Here is a 15,907-nt window from a genome sequence, read left to right as displayed (position 1 = left end):
AGTGGCCACACAGTCATATGTGTACAAAGAGTACAGCAGGGGGCTCAGAACACACCCCTGGGGGGCTCCAGTGCTGAGAGTGGTGGAGGCTGAGACATGTCCGCCCATCCTTACTGCCTGTGGTCTGCCAGTTAGGATACACACCATTCTGTTCCCAAATAAAACATTAAAACTATACAACTTATACATGATCACACATTTGATTTGTCCATAACCAGTTTTTAACCTTTGCCTTAAACAAATTGAATGTAGAGCATTCTCTAATGGATTGAGGAGCTATGGGAGCGTGGAAAGGTTGATGCACAAGTTGAAATGTGCTGGGGCTTGATAAAAGCCTGGATGAAAAGACTAAGACACAGGGAGAAGCAAGAAGGGTCAAGGATTATATAAGTGTGGAAAGTTTCTACTCAAAGAGATGATGGAGTTAAAAGGTAGAAGGGGAGAGAGGAGGTTAGAGGGGACCGTGGAAGTAGGTGTGTGGGGGGGCGGGGGACAAAGAAAGAATTCAAAGCATCAGGATAAATAAAATAAAGACACGTGGGAGGGAGAGGCGTAGGAGCGCAGTAAAGACAAAAAAAGAAACGAAGACTTCTCCAGTGTACCCTCTGGTCCCTCAGATGTTCATGATTAAAACTTCTTTCCTCTCTCATTTGCACACTCCACTTCTCACCTTCACTTAATGAAAACACAACTCTGGATTGATTTGTGACAACCTTGACAGAGCCAGGATGCTTTGCTCAATTTGTGTGTGTGTGTGTGTGTTTGTGCGTGTGTGTGTGTGTGTGTGTGAGTGCATGCATGCGTGTTTAGGTAGGACTTCAGTGTGTGCAAGTATCTATTAGTTATAGACCAGGCTAGCTGCACCTGAGCTCTTGTTGATTTGGTTTGGAGAAAAAAAAGACCTTGGAAAAGGTTATGCAAAGTTGGATGATAAAGTGGATTTAGACAGTCATTTCTTCTGGATGCAGCATTGTTACAAACATGAACAAATTGACCACATATTTCACAAGCTGTTGGACTCTATTGGAGAATGCTTAACATGGTGTTTCAAGTTTTTGCAGGGGATTTGGGGCACAATCCAAACAGTGAATAGCACATGTTCAATCAGCTCAGCAGGCAGTGATTGGCAGAGGGAGAGGGAAGGGAAGAAACACTCATAACGGATGGCTGGAAAAGCAGACAAGAAATGGAAAGTGGACAAAATATGACAAAACTGATCGATGATGGACACAATATTGCAGCCAATTTTACACAATTAAACTGCATAGTTTCAGTGCCTTACTTGATGTGTATATGCATTACACTTTGACTACTGTCATTCACTTTTGCAGTGACATGGAAGACTCTGCTGAGGGATTATCCCTCATTTACAAACGTCTCTTTTAGATCTTCCCTGCTTATTAACCTGGACATCAATTATTTTCAATCTATTTGATGCCATAATAGTTTTCATAAAAAGAAGGAAAATAGAGGATCTGAAATAAGTGTCAAAAAATGTGTAATTTTGTATGCAAAATGATTAGGGGTGTACTTAGTGAACTATCAAGTGAGCATTAATTTATTCACAAACTTTAAAAAAAAAAAATGCTTAAGAAAAATGTAATTCGAGTCATTAAAATTCATTTGTATTCTGCTTAAAAAAATCTGCACAGTACATGAATAGTAATGAAGTGTTCATCACCATCGCTAATCATTAAACAAGTCTTGTCAAGTCTGCATCACTCCTAGGCTGTTATTATTGGCTCCTCTTAGTTAACAAGCAATTAATTCACATCAGAGATTTTCCTGTGCCAAATAAACAGCAAATGGCAAGCAGGCTCTCTCATGGTTTTAGTTACGACAAACTCCGACTCAAGAAGGGGGAGAAAAAAAACATGTTGCTGAAGTGCAAACCATCACTCCCAGGGGTCTCATCAAAGGTACGAAAGGAGGGAGAGATCTCCAAGAGTGCAGGCTCAAAACAAACACATGCTGATACAAAGTAAGATTACACACAATCAGTCTTACTGAATGAATCTGCCCCAAAAGGAAACATATACAAACACATTTTGTTGATTAGCATGCTCTCTAAATTTTCTTTTTTTCCCCATATGAGCCAAACAAGCATCCGTCATAATTAGCCAAATTAATTCCCACATGCGCCACATCATCATCAGCACCAGCTTTTGTTCACACTTGATTACTTTTATATATAGCAATACATATCCAGCATTTTACATCTTTCTCCCACACATTCCTCTTCATTGAGCACACTAAGTAGCCTCGCAGGGATGATGGCTTTTCATCTGTAATAAAAAAACAAGACAGGACACAGTGTGCTAGTTCTGTAATAAATAACCATTATCACAACTTCTCACCTGCATCTAGCTTTGTGCAAGGCCTCCTCTGTTTTTGATGATGCATTTAAAAAGATATGTCATTATGAGTCATATGAGTGAAAGTCTGAAATAGAAATACAACGCTGGTAAAAACCATTAAAATGTTGTGAAATACTATATGGCTAGGATGTGCACAGACATTTGGACAGGCAGTAGTTCAATATAAAATACATCTTCTCCACCATATAACATCTATATTGTTCTAATGCTTGCTGATAATGTTGTTATACACATATCCATAGCAAATTAAAAGAAAATCTGCAGCGCTTGTCCCCTGCATGTAGTGTGTTATGTAGTGGGGGTCATTTCATCCTTTCAGAGAGAAGATCACTGCCTTACACTTTACCAAGACACTTTATATTGTTTTTTCTTCTTTTTTTCTCTCTCAATTGAATATAAATGTAAATTAAATTGGATGGTTTACTCATTAATTCAAAGCTACTTTACTAAAGATCTTGAGAAACATATGAAGGTAAAGGATATATATCAGTAATTTACCACTAAACTAAATGCTGCTTTGAAACCAGTATTGAGAATATCTGGCTTCCTCTACTGACACAGGAAGTTCTTTCTGTTTCTTCCCCTTTTCTACATTCTTTATGTGCGGTTTCAATATGGACATAAAAACCTAAACAGAAACATAAAATATTTAGAAAAACAGCAAAGGAAGCTTCTGTATTTGGCCAAGGTAAAAAAAAAGAAAGTTACAGTGAAAGCAGGCTCAATGAATAAAAAATAGTCTCAAATGAAAACATCAGAGCTGTGTGGGGCAAAGAGAACACTATTACAGAGGATGAGATGAAAACCAGACATTTTTTTCTATCCTGTTGTCCACATTGTCTTTCTTTCACTATTTGACATTTGAATCTTCTTTTAATTATGCTTTCTTTTTGTGACCGCTGGAGCTGTTTAATGGCTTTGTTTGTGTATTAGTTACGCAAATACACAACAAAATAAAAATTTCTGAAATGACTATGATAATGTATAGTTGTTAGTTTGGTCCTGAGGGACTCTTTCACTAATGAAGAAGAGGGAGAAGTGACTCAGGCCACTTTTGCCTTTATACAGGTTATGGCCCAGGCTGTTCTGAGACCTCTATTGCAAATATCGCAGACAGAATATACAGAGATGTTTTAAGATTGTAAAAAGGTTGGAGAGAGTTGCTCCTTACTAAGTGAAGTGGAAAGCGTCACATACTGACGAGTAACGCAGGAGATGCTATTTGTTTTCCTATTTTCCCAATACTCAGCGCTGACAATACAGTTACAGACAGAATAGGCACAATACCTGAGGTATTTCAGAATGTACTGTGCCTTAGTTACCATTTGTCTTGTTGATGTTGTATCTGTGAGCTCTGCTGTCTTCCCTACAATTTTCCTGTCTCTATCTCCATCTCTATCTCTTCCTCTTGTTCTGTCACTCCTCCCTCTACTTCTTTTTCCTTTTGTCTCATTTTCGACCTATCATTTTGTTCTCTCCCATCAATGGTTTTCTCTTAGTCTCCCTCACTTTCCAGCTGCCAATTCTCTAGTCTGCTGCACTTGCTGGAAAGGTGAGCGCATGTTTCACCAGTCTACTGTGTGTCTGGCACTTTCCAATTAGCTTGTATACCTGCTTCTGGCTGTGTAGGAGATAAGATAGAGCCGATACCACCAAGCTACTGTTATCTCTGTTTTCTCCCTGTCACACACAAACAGTCATGTACCTTCGCACATACGCGTACGTGCAGCTACATGAGCAGACGCGTAGAAAATATCAGGGTACCAGCTCCCAGTGCTACAGATGCATTGGACAGATAGCTATAGTAAGTTAACAAGGGGTGGACAAGTGTTATAGTGAATGCATCGGGGACTGTAACATGTCAACATGGAGTAGCTGAAGTTAGCGTAGTGTTTTCTGGCTACCGTTTCACTTTTGTGTGTGTTTGCATTCACAAATAGCTTACCCCATTTATTCCATGGTGTATGAGAATTATGATGATTGTGTGTGTGTGTGTGTGTGTGTGTGTGTGTGTGTGTGTGTGTGTGTGTGTGTGTGTGTGTGTGTGTGTGTGTGTTTGGATGCTTGCTGGTGGCATGGTGGCATGGTGGTCTGTGTCATGACCCCATGACCTGTCCAGACTGTTGAATAATAAAAGGCTATTCAGACACTCCGAGGTTGACAACATGAAAGGCTCAGCCACAGAGAAACAGAGAGGAAGGGAGGGGAAGGAAGGGGGGTTAGGGCAGACATGGCTGTCTTTGTGGGAGGTAAGGGACTCTCATTATTTCTCTCAGCCTTCTCTCTCACTCTCCCACTATATGTGTCCAAGCTTCCTTTACTTTTCTTGTGTTCCCGTCCTTTAAGTTCATCCCCCTCTCTCTCTGTCACTCCAGCCACATCTCTCTTTTTGAGTCAATGTGTTTGCTGTCAACTCAAGCTTAATTTTCTCCCTGGTCCATGTTTATTTCTCCCATTCATCTCTCCCTCTTTTTTTCTTTTTCTCTTTGTATCATATAGCCATCCTCCTCTACCTCCTTTTTGTGCTCTCTTCAGTTTAATCTATTTATTCATGACAACCTCTCATGTCTTATTTCTTTATTCCCTGACACTTCTCCTTCATGACCCTTCTTTTTCGCTCCCTACAATTATGTCTGTCTCTCTCCTCCCTCCCTCTCAGCTCCTCCCTCTGTCTCATTAGTGATGCTGTCTACTAAGGAAGTGATTAGCCTGCTTTGGCTCTAATTAAAACACAGAAAGGGAACTAAATGAGACCTGTGATTTGTGGGCTTGTGTGTGCTCATGCACATATATGTGTGCACACTTGTCCTTACACTGTGTGTGTGTGTGTGTGTGTGTGTGTGTGTGTGTGTGTGTGTGTGTGTGTGTGTGTGTGTGTGTGTGTGTGTGTGTGTGTGTGTGTGCGCACGCGCACACAAGTCACAGTCACTGGGATAGAATACTTAACACCCACCAACTCTGGTTCAGTATATAAAGTGATAACCATTATTCAGAGCTTCTGATAGTTATTGCACAACTTTGAAAATAAATATGTATTTCTTTGAAGGAGCTGATTGTTTAAATTGAGTAAGAGGGGAAAGGACTCAGCGAAGGAAAGCTAAAACAGAATATGTGAACACTTTTGTTGTAAGTCTGTTATGTAATATATCTGTTTCCTTCTCCTTTTAGCTTTCATTCTTTTCACCTGAGTACGTTGACGTTAACTAACGTGCGTAGGAGTTGAATGACTTAATTAATTAATCACAGACTGTAAAAGATTCACATAAATTTTTAGGTCAAGTGCTATTATGTGTGGGAAGAAATGTGTTTAAGAAATGAAGAAAGTCCCTGCAGTCTGTTTCTACACGGATGGAGCTGATCTGAAGTCTGCCATTCCTCTTGAATAATCCGATTTCCTTCTTCTTTTCACCCCCCAAGTGTCACTGATGCTGGAAAAAAAAATCCTCACACTATGTCTGTATACTTTTTCAAATCCTTTGCTTGCATCACCACCAGTTAATCAAACAAGCTGCTAGGAAAGTATATTTTATATAACCCCTATAACAATTACACTTCCACTACTTCTACCAAAGCCCATTTTGTTACCACAGTTTTATCTGAATTTCTGACTTTCCTTATCATTCATTTATTCCATAATTGTATGTTGTGTGTGTGTGTACTTCTGAGCATGCAAAACTTTCCAACTGCGGTAAGGGTGAGGATGTGGTAATTGGTGAAGTGCTTTATTTGCAACTTCTGACTTGCCATCGTACTTCCCCCATTACCATGGTCAGAGAACCATGGTAATGGGGGAACAGCTAGGGTTGTCACAATACAAGAATTTCAAACTCACTACTGATACTCCATACTCAAAACCATTTTCAATAATGTGGAGTGGAAAAGAGGGAGGAAAACATTAAAAAACATTGTTTTTTAATAAAGATTTGAAAAGTACAAACATTAACATCAATAATGTTTTTTTTTAAGTTGTCTGAGTGGCTTATACCTTCGCAAAACAAGTGGTTCATGAGTGAGGAGACACAAATCCCTTGGGTGTTGCATCAGGAAGGACATCCAGCAAAAAAAAATGTGCCAAACCAAAACATGTTGAGCTACCTTCTGTGGCAACCTCTTGTTAATAAGGAACAGCTGAAAGTAGCTTTGCTTAAAAAGATACAATTATAGAAACTGTAACGTATAGATATGGTAACTATTTTAAGATTCTATTAGGTTGTCCAAATAAAAATAAACCCAAAAAAACCCAAGGTTGTCTGAGAGACTGTTGTGCTTTTGGTGACTTGCCATCATATTTAATTGCTGATCAAACAGAGTTGGTAAGGTTGGCTGCCACTGTTTTTAACTAGTTGCTGGTGGATTTTTTTCCTCAGCTTCAGCCTGGGACTTGAGGAAAACGTAGCACACAGTATACAAATAATTGTGTTATTCTGTTAAATTCACAAGTTTGCTGCTTAGCTTCAAAGTGACCTTTGCCATTTTATTATTAGCTACGACCACTAGTCATTTTCTTATTGATAACTTAAAAGAAGGGTAGTGTGGCTATCAGATACTGTTAACAGTCAAGGGGTTAAAGTTAACATGCTTATGATAACCATTTAATACTCCAGTGTTGTTGAACCAGGAGTTTTACTGACCTTTCGAAGTTCCTCATGAAGTCTTCCTCAGTGTTGTGAACATCAGCTACTCTTCACGTGTTCAACTGCTAGTAAGGGGAGGGGCTGTGTGCTTGTCTGTCTGCAGGTGTTGTGTGAAGTTATGTGTCAGCTGGAAGAGTTGAAGACAGCGCTGTTGGTTATCATCACAAAAACTTTCACTTTTAATGAACATCTGTACTATCACGTTTTTCAAACATGTCAGATTTTTAAATGCCTAAAAATGGAAAGGACAATTAATAAGATAGTGAAAGATGACGTTAGACAGGCTACTTCATTTAAATGTCCAAATCTCATTAGCTGTACTTTATACACAAGTAACAAAATATTATATAATTTATATTATTAACAAACTATTTCAAGAGGCATTTTCAAAAGGTGATGCTGCTGACTTTGTAAAATAAACAGCACATAAAAATGACCAAACCATAGTGTCATTGATAGGTTTGTAGCATAAACCTATTCGCTGGAACGTTTAAGACAATTCAACTACACAGCAAGAAGCACCAAGCAGGCAAAGTTCTTTATGTTACTCGTGCACGGGAGAGAACTGGACAAACGCCGTTCCTTCGCTTGACCCCAGTTTCTCTCGTCCGCTCCCTCGTAACACTGCTCTTTTATTGAGGTTACATGAATATGCATAGGGTCATTAACATATAACATCTTACATAGGTATACATGTGAACAAAGAATACCTTGTCTGTGTGTGTGTGTGTGTGTGTGTGTGTGTGTGTGTGTGTGTGTGTGTGTGTGTGTGTGTGTGTGTGTGTGTGTGTGTGTGTGTCAACCAAACAAGCTAACAAGCTGTGTCAACCATTCCACCATGGTCCAGATGTCAACCAGGCTGTCCAGTCTTGTGACGTGTCTCCTCCTGATGTGTGGTCCGCCACATATTTCTGCAGAGCAGTTAAGTTCTGCAGTGCCTCATAAATGTGTCTTCCAGGTGTTTCCATCACTGTCCATAGGACAAGAGTCCAAATGTATGTAGAATAGACATTCAAACATACCAGTTGATTTTGTTGTTTGTCAACATGGGTCTCAGCTATCTTTAAAGCTGCAGGCCTCATCAGCACTCCTGCTTTATGGCCTCTACCAACTCCCATCACCTCACTTCAGGCCTCTGCCCGGTGGGGGATACTTATGAGTCCTCCATTGTCCATCCTCTGCAGAAAAACCCCTCTGTGGAAAGGGTGCTGGATCCAGTTATCTTACTGCTGTTATGATCCCAGCAGTCTTCAGAGTGTCATCGTATGCATAGTACAGTGACACAGCATTAGGTGATGTTCATAGGAAATTGCTGCCATCACCACCATAGCTTCTCCTGTACTTTTCACAGAATCATGATGTCATCCTTGGACTCCCTCTGCGCTGTCGATGGAGCGTGGCACGCTCCCCTCATCCTTCAGGTGCCCGTCTGTTGTGCACAATCTCCTCTGTTGGCCTCGGGAAAGCCCCCTTGGCACAGCTCTCATTCCTTCATGGTCCTTGCTGTGGCTCCGAAATCTGATCTCATGATGGGCCTCAAACAGCTCGACCTTTGACCTCAACCACTGCCTGGGCTATCAGCTATGCCTGGAATGGTTCTCGCTTCTCACTGGGCCTCTGAAGATTTCTCAGGAGATTCCTTTCAGCAACACTCTGACTGCTGCACCTGTATTTCCTTGCTAGGAGAAAAAACTTCTATTTGGAAAGCATGTCAATCATCATCAAACCACATTCTTTAGTTCAGTGAACTTCACTTAGAGGCCATCAGAGCCTCATCTGAACATGGATGCACCACTTGCATAGGGTTAATATCCGTAAATCAACTGTTAATCACACAAATCACTGCAAAAATCATAAAAAACATTGTTTCATGTTAATTCTGGGCCCCTCCTCTTGACGCATGGACACTCCCATGAGTCAACTCATCAAACCTAGATTCCTGTCTTAAAGAAAAAAGTTAGCTAGATCATTTCCCAGGCAACATCAGGGCATCTCCTCCTCTGGAGCAGTACCACCCCGGACCTATAACCCTGCAATAAAAGATGTTAGTGTGTTTTGCATATTAAGTTTGCTTAAAACCCGGCTCCGCCAGGAGCCTGCACACACACCATCACGGCCTGGAAAACAAGATCTGGAAGTGGAATCAAACTTCACACTTATAAACAACTGTATCATAAGAGTAATAAAGCATTCAGCATCAGCAAGACAAGTATCATGTGCAGGTTTTCTCAAATCAGTAAACTATAATTATTGCCATAATTTGCCTCAGACATGGATCATCCCATGTACTCAGTCAACATTAACGTAATCGGTGACTCCCCTTAAGCAAAGTCACTCCACTCATCTATCACTAGGAGCTCAATAGTGGCCAGCTAATGAGCCCCATATTAAACTATTCCATAAACTGCATCTCTTATTTGTTTTCTCATGTTACTTGTCTGCCTCTGCTGAATCCTCTACATGCACTCTTAGAAAAAACAAACATTAGCAACACACATGGACAATCCTGGAGGTCAGGCACAAATTGACAGGGTCCAGAGGTGCTATAAAAAGACCATAAGGTTAGCCATCCATAGCTGTGGAAAGAAGTGACACTAGTTTCAACACAGGGAATGTTTCACATGTTCTTCACATCGTCAAAGTAACCTTTAACATTTTCCCCAACAACACAGTGTAACAGCATCACCAACTCATAACCTGTAAACACAATTTTCTCCACACATAAACCCAGAAATCCTGTAGTAGAAAAACATCAACCAGCTGTCCTGGTATAAATCACATGATCAAATCACACGAAGAACTGTAATGCTGTAGAAAAGAAAATGCAACTGTTAGCGCTGCGCAGGTGTATACACACTTTGTCACAGTTACCTCTGTGAGCAACACAAAGTAGTGAATAACACCCCTGGTAGATTCACAGACATAGAAAGTGGCATTTAAAAGGTTAAATCATCACGCAACCTCGGATGTTGCTGTCATCTTTCTGCTCCTGTAAAAAAGGAACACACATAAATTCATCCACCCTTTTGTCCTGTCTCGGTGGAGGTTAACCTTGAGTAGTGGTCAAGTCAGTCAAGTCTTGTGAGCTTTTGTCAGCTTTTACCAGCCAGTCAGTTTTTTTCTCTCACTCATTTTCCATTCATTCATTCATTCATTCATTCATTCATTCATTCTTTCTTTCTTTGCTGATAGTGGAACCTATCGTCGCATTCCGTTTCCACCCTCAGCAAAATGACGTCATTTCAAAAAGAAAAAGAAGAACTTTAGATCGGATTACCTCGCTGAATCCTTTTTTGGGCAGAGACCTATTTTCTAATTGTCCCAAATAAGTGACTTTCTCCTGAGCCCATTTTAATGTGGAGAAACCCACTTGCAACAGTTTTCTCGACGACGTGTCGTACAGCGCTTCTGTTCTAATCGTGCAGATCTGCTCAAACAGAGATCATCAAACAAAACTCTCAGTGCACTGCGAAAGTATCAAAATAAAAAGGCCTCGTTCAGTCATGACACACGCTCCTCATCTCAGGAGGGTAAATCATACCATTAGCATGATTTATCAAACCATCATACTAATTGGCAGGCTCAACTTCACAACAAAAGAAAAATCATCAGCTAGATTAATTCCAAACCATCCATCAGCCACACAACACACAACATAACCCTAATACTTATTAGATATGAGTTTTCACTCATTTAGGCCACAAACCCATTTTATTCAGTTTTCCTTTTTCCCCGTCATCACAAAACATGTGACATGTTGTCATGCACTTCACAAAAGAAGTTTGTTCTTATGTATTCAGAGTTGTGTATCTATTTTGATTTCCTGCATTAAACAACAGCATTCCTCTGTGTTCTTACCTCCTCTCACTCTGTTGTCCTCTCCCACTTCAACAGTCCAACAGCCGGCAGTTCTCCTTCAGCTTTGTCCTGTGTTCCACTGTCTCTTCTTGCCATTTTACTCCAAAGGTGGCAAATGTCAAACTCCAACAGTCTCCTCAAAAGTTCTCGTCACAGGCACAGTGAATTTGCAGCTTGTTGGAAACACAGTGCCATTCATCCAATCAGTCAAGATGATGGGTTTGCTTTTCTTCTCCGATGCTGTTTGTCCACACTGCTGCTGCTTGCTGGGTCCCTTTGCTCAGGACTTTGCTGCTGTCTCTTTATCTGCCATGTTATTGCTCTTGGGGCTGCATTCCTTGTCTTCAGGGAGGAGTGAGAGCTCGCTTGTGAGGTTGAGGGACACATGGCGCTGTAAACAAGTCAGCCAGAAACTTGGCCTGAACGTTTCCAATCATGTTAACCTATAACTTTCTTCCGACCGCTGCATGTGGAAAATTGATCCAGGTCTGCTTTTCATCTGAAAGTGACAAACTAGGACATTTTCATTAGTCTCTTCACTGCTTAAACAACACACATCTCTCTCTGTTTTTTGAACTCTCCTTTCTTAAAGGCAGAAAATGAGATTGTAGTTGTTCTTGGCTGATAAACACAAAACCTTTTCCCCTAGTATTATTTTTTATCTACAATGTCAATTTTGTCTCTTTTTTACTCTTTTGTTTTTCCCTTTACAATAGCTGGTGACCTGCAGAATCACCGCTCTCACAATTGGAGACAATTACTTTTGCACAGCGCACACACACACTGCGACGTCAGGCACATTCACACTCACTTTTTTCATCTGCGTAAATAAATCATATGACTGATGACATGTGCCATGGTGATCCATAAGTATGATCACAAGTTTATTTAATTATTTTTCAACCCAACAAAACAAATAAACAAAAACATGATGCTGATGCTATGAACACTCTACACACATGAGTCAAGATGCAGGAAAACTGCTCACGGAAATGCTGCACACTCCAGTTATCATAGTTATCATAGTTCTGTGTCCCTCTCTTTGGTGAGTTCTCAGCCAGCTCTCGATCTGATAACGTGTAGCTTGCTCATCAGCTCAGAAGAGACCGCAACGCATCCTCACACAGTGGTTGCGTGCTTTGCCCACAGTGGCAAAGACTTGCACTTTCATATATCTCAACAATGGCTCATAATAAGACGACAGTTTTTCAAACAGGTCAAGTGCCTCTATGCACTTCATTAGTTTAAATATTTACCTATTTTACTTCAGCTCATATGTCATTGTACTGAATTTGAGCAACCCTAAGCTTCATTCAGATTACTTTTAGCAACTGGTTAAATTAATGGTCTGGAGCACAGGCTGTTGTTGATCAGGGCAATCTAAAGAATCATCTAAACATCTTGTTTCAGCAAGGGGTGGGGGAAAGCCATTCACCAGAGCATAGCTTAACTGCCACTGATGTGGGAGTCAAAATAAACAAAAACATGAATCTGATGCTATGAACACTCTACACAGATGAGTCAAGATGCAGGAAAACTGCTCACAGAAACGCTGCACACTCCAGTTATCATAGTTCAGTGATTCCTGAGATTAGATAGTTCAGTGATTCCTGTCTCACATGGTGAGACAGTTTTGGCTGTCTCACCATGTTTTGGTACAATCTCCCAAGTGTAACATTTTTTAATAATTTATGTTTTTGCTGGAGAAGTGCAAGGTTTTTGTCTACACCATCAGACACAAAGAAATGCAAAAATATATATTTTAAATTAAGTTGTTTCAGCTATTTTGACTATTAGCAGCTTCTCTATTCTATTGTTTATGCACATATGTTTTCAAAGTAATTATACCACATTTAAAAGTAAGATTGTTTTGGCTTTTTATTATTAGAGTTACAGTCATACATATTTTCAGAAGCTTGTATTTAATCTGTATAAGAAATCATATCAATCATATTAAGCAGAATGCAAATTACACATTTATTGAGAAAATTATGTATTTTTATTGGAAGATCATGAGGGAGGAAAATATATGGTTCTCCAAAAGAGAAAAATAAACCAAAACTCCATATTATGAAGTTGACAAGGTGCTGACGGTGGTGACACAAATCTGACGGTGTTGACACACTAGTAGAAAACAAGATATTATTTCTTTCAAAATGACCATTAAACCTTAACAACCTTTGTAATATCACAAGACACATCATAACAATTCTGTTTTTGCACACGTCAAGTTCTACATCTTAACAGTTCACCAGCAAGTAGCTGCCTGCTACTCCTTGATTCCTAAAGTACTCTGTGGTTGTGTGTTTAGACTCCGCTGTACTTTCTCTCCTTTTGTCTCTCTGTGCTTGTTTCCAAAACCTTCTCTTCTGCCTTTTTTCTCTTTCTTTCAGATCACTGATGTTCTTTATTTTTCTCTTTTTCACTCTATTTCTCCATCTTTCCCTTTCCTTTATGAGAAACTCTTTCTTCAACTCGGGCTGGCTGTTAATTTTTTCTCTCCTTCTTTTTATCCTCCCTGTTCCTTCTCTTTCGTTCCTCTACTGACAGGTTCCGCTTTTGCTATTCTAGCCTGAAATGTACCATTTTGTAATTACTATAGTTTTTCTGAACCTGATGCTTTTTTACAGATTAAGGATGAATATTCACAACACAATTATGCATTAAGCAATACAGATGCTATCCGGTCTTTAAGTCTGATGTCATTAGCCGTTTCCAGGTCCAAACTCCGCTGCAGATCCCAAAGTCAAAGGAACTCTGCGGCATCACTGAGAGTTACAAACTGTCTAAATTCTTTCATCTTTAATAAAAATAAGATCAGTGTGGCTGCTCTACCAGGTGTAACATCCAGGCATCTATGAAAACAGAATATATGAAATTTAACAGAGTTAGAAGTTAGATTGCTTGTTTCCACCTGAACATGATACACCAGCTCTGCTATCACTTCCAACATAAATGAAGACAGGAAACTAAACAGCAGTGACTATTGTCAGGTTACTGAAGTTGGACTAGCTGGTATATAGTGATGTGCTACATGATCGCTAGCGACACAGCTATGTTAGCATAATATAAACACAGTGAAGCTGGAGGATGAACGCTAACTTTTTTCCACTTGATAAAAGTTAACGTGAGGGTTCCTGATAGTTAGGCTGACAGTGATCACTGACTGTTTTTAGGGGCTTGTTTAGATGTAATAGAACAAGATAAAAAGCATTAAAACATTTTAACAGCACAACAGGCTTAATAAACACAGAGTAGTTTAGGCCCGGAAGCAGAATTCATACATCATCACTTAAAGACTAGCTCTCGGGGCACAGCTAGCTCAGTAGATGCCACATGATCGGAAGGTTGGGCATTCAAATCCAATGAACAGCGGCTATCCTGGATTGGTAGCTGCCCACTGCATCACTGAGTGAATGGGTTAAATGCAGAGGACTAAGCATTTTCCTACAGGATTAATGATGTATACATAAACAATGAGATTCAAGATAAGGCACATTTGATAATATTTGACACATCTGTAAAGCAGAAATATCAGTAAAATGCACAGGAAGTAATATATCTGAAATATTAGTAAAAAGTAACTTAATATAAATGGTGAATAGCACACTTTTGTGGCATTTGTCAACACCATTAGAAAAAGGGTCAACACCGTCAGACAAAAATCCTGATGGTGTTGACATCTGATGGTGTTGACGAAATACCCTACTTTCTCTCATAACACATGTTTTTCTGACAGAAGCCATCTTGTTTTTCATCAGTTGCTTATGGCTTCTACAATCTACCTAAATTAAGCTCTTTTTACAAAAAAAAAAAATTAAATTTTTTTTATAAATTAAATCTTGGATTACATCGACTTTGGTGTTGACGCACTATGGTTGTGACACAGATTTTTATCAGAAAGGTATGCAATAAATGAAATTAAAATTAAAAAAAATTATCACAGCAGTGACCTCATGGCATGTGTATCAAACAGGAAGTGGTAAAGGGGTCCTCAGAGTGTAAGCTATCCACAATAATTCCTGATTTTTTTGTACTTTTAAAAAAATCTGATGGTGTTGACAAAAACTCTGGACACGATTTTAATCACTTAAAAAATATGTAAAAATACATTTTCAATTGCATATTTTGATATTATATAAGGTATTGACTTAAATACTTAGTGACGAGAGCCATGATGTTTAATTTTACATAACTTTTTTTTTTTTTTCTGTATTTTAATATTATCACACTTGCTTCTGGACAATGGATTTTTAAGGTACTGGTAATGTATTGTACCATTTAAAATAAATATATACGTATAAAAAATGCAAAATCATACTTTTGTTGTATAAAAATTGCCTTGGTTTGTCTTTTAGGCAGTTGGGTTAACACTTGTATGCATATTTTTAACCACAAAATTGGGTTTTATCTGCCGGACATGTTTTCTCCCTTATCTCAAGAATCACTGAGTTATCATAGTTCTGTGTCCCTCTCTTTGGTGAGTTCTCAGCCAGCTCTTGATCTGATAACGTGTAGCTTGCTCATCAGCTCAGAAGAGACCGCAACGCATCCTCACACAGTGGTTGCGTGCTTTGCCCACAGTGGCAAAGACTTGCACTTTCATATATCTCAACGATGGCTCATAATAAGACGACAGTTTTTCAAACAGGTCAAGTGCCTCTATGCACTTCATTAGTTTAAATATTTACCTATTTTACTTCAGCTCATATGTCATTGTACTGAATTTGAGCAACCCTAAGCTTAATTCAGATTACTTTTCATAACAGGTGAAATTAATGGTCTGGAGCACAGGCTGTTGTTGGTCAGGGCAATCTAAAGAATCATCTAAACATCTTGTTTCAGCAAGGGGTGGGGGAAAGCCATTCACCAGAGCATATCTTAACTGCCGCTGATGTGGGCTGGCCTTCTCCACACGCTCTTCAAGGCTGCTGTGTTTTCTGAAAACTTCTAACATTTTCCAGGAAGCAGTTTACACCCAAAATCATATTTTTTTGTGCCAATATTCTAAATACTTTGCGATGCCAGGAGCGAATT

This window comes from Pelmatolapia mariae, linkage group LG18 (assembly GCF_036321145.2).
Source record: "Pelmatolapia mariae isolate MD_Pm_ZW linkage group LG18, Pm_UMD_F_2, whole genome shotgun sequence".
NCBI lineage: Eukaryota > Metazoa > Chordata > Actinopteri > Cichliformes > Cichlidae > Pelmatolapia > Pelmatolapia mariae.
This window is presented reverse-complemented; position numbering follows the sequence as displayed.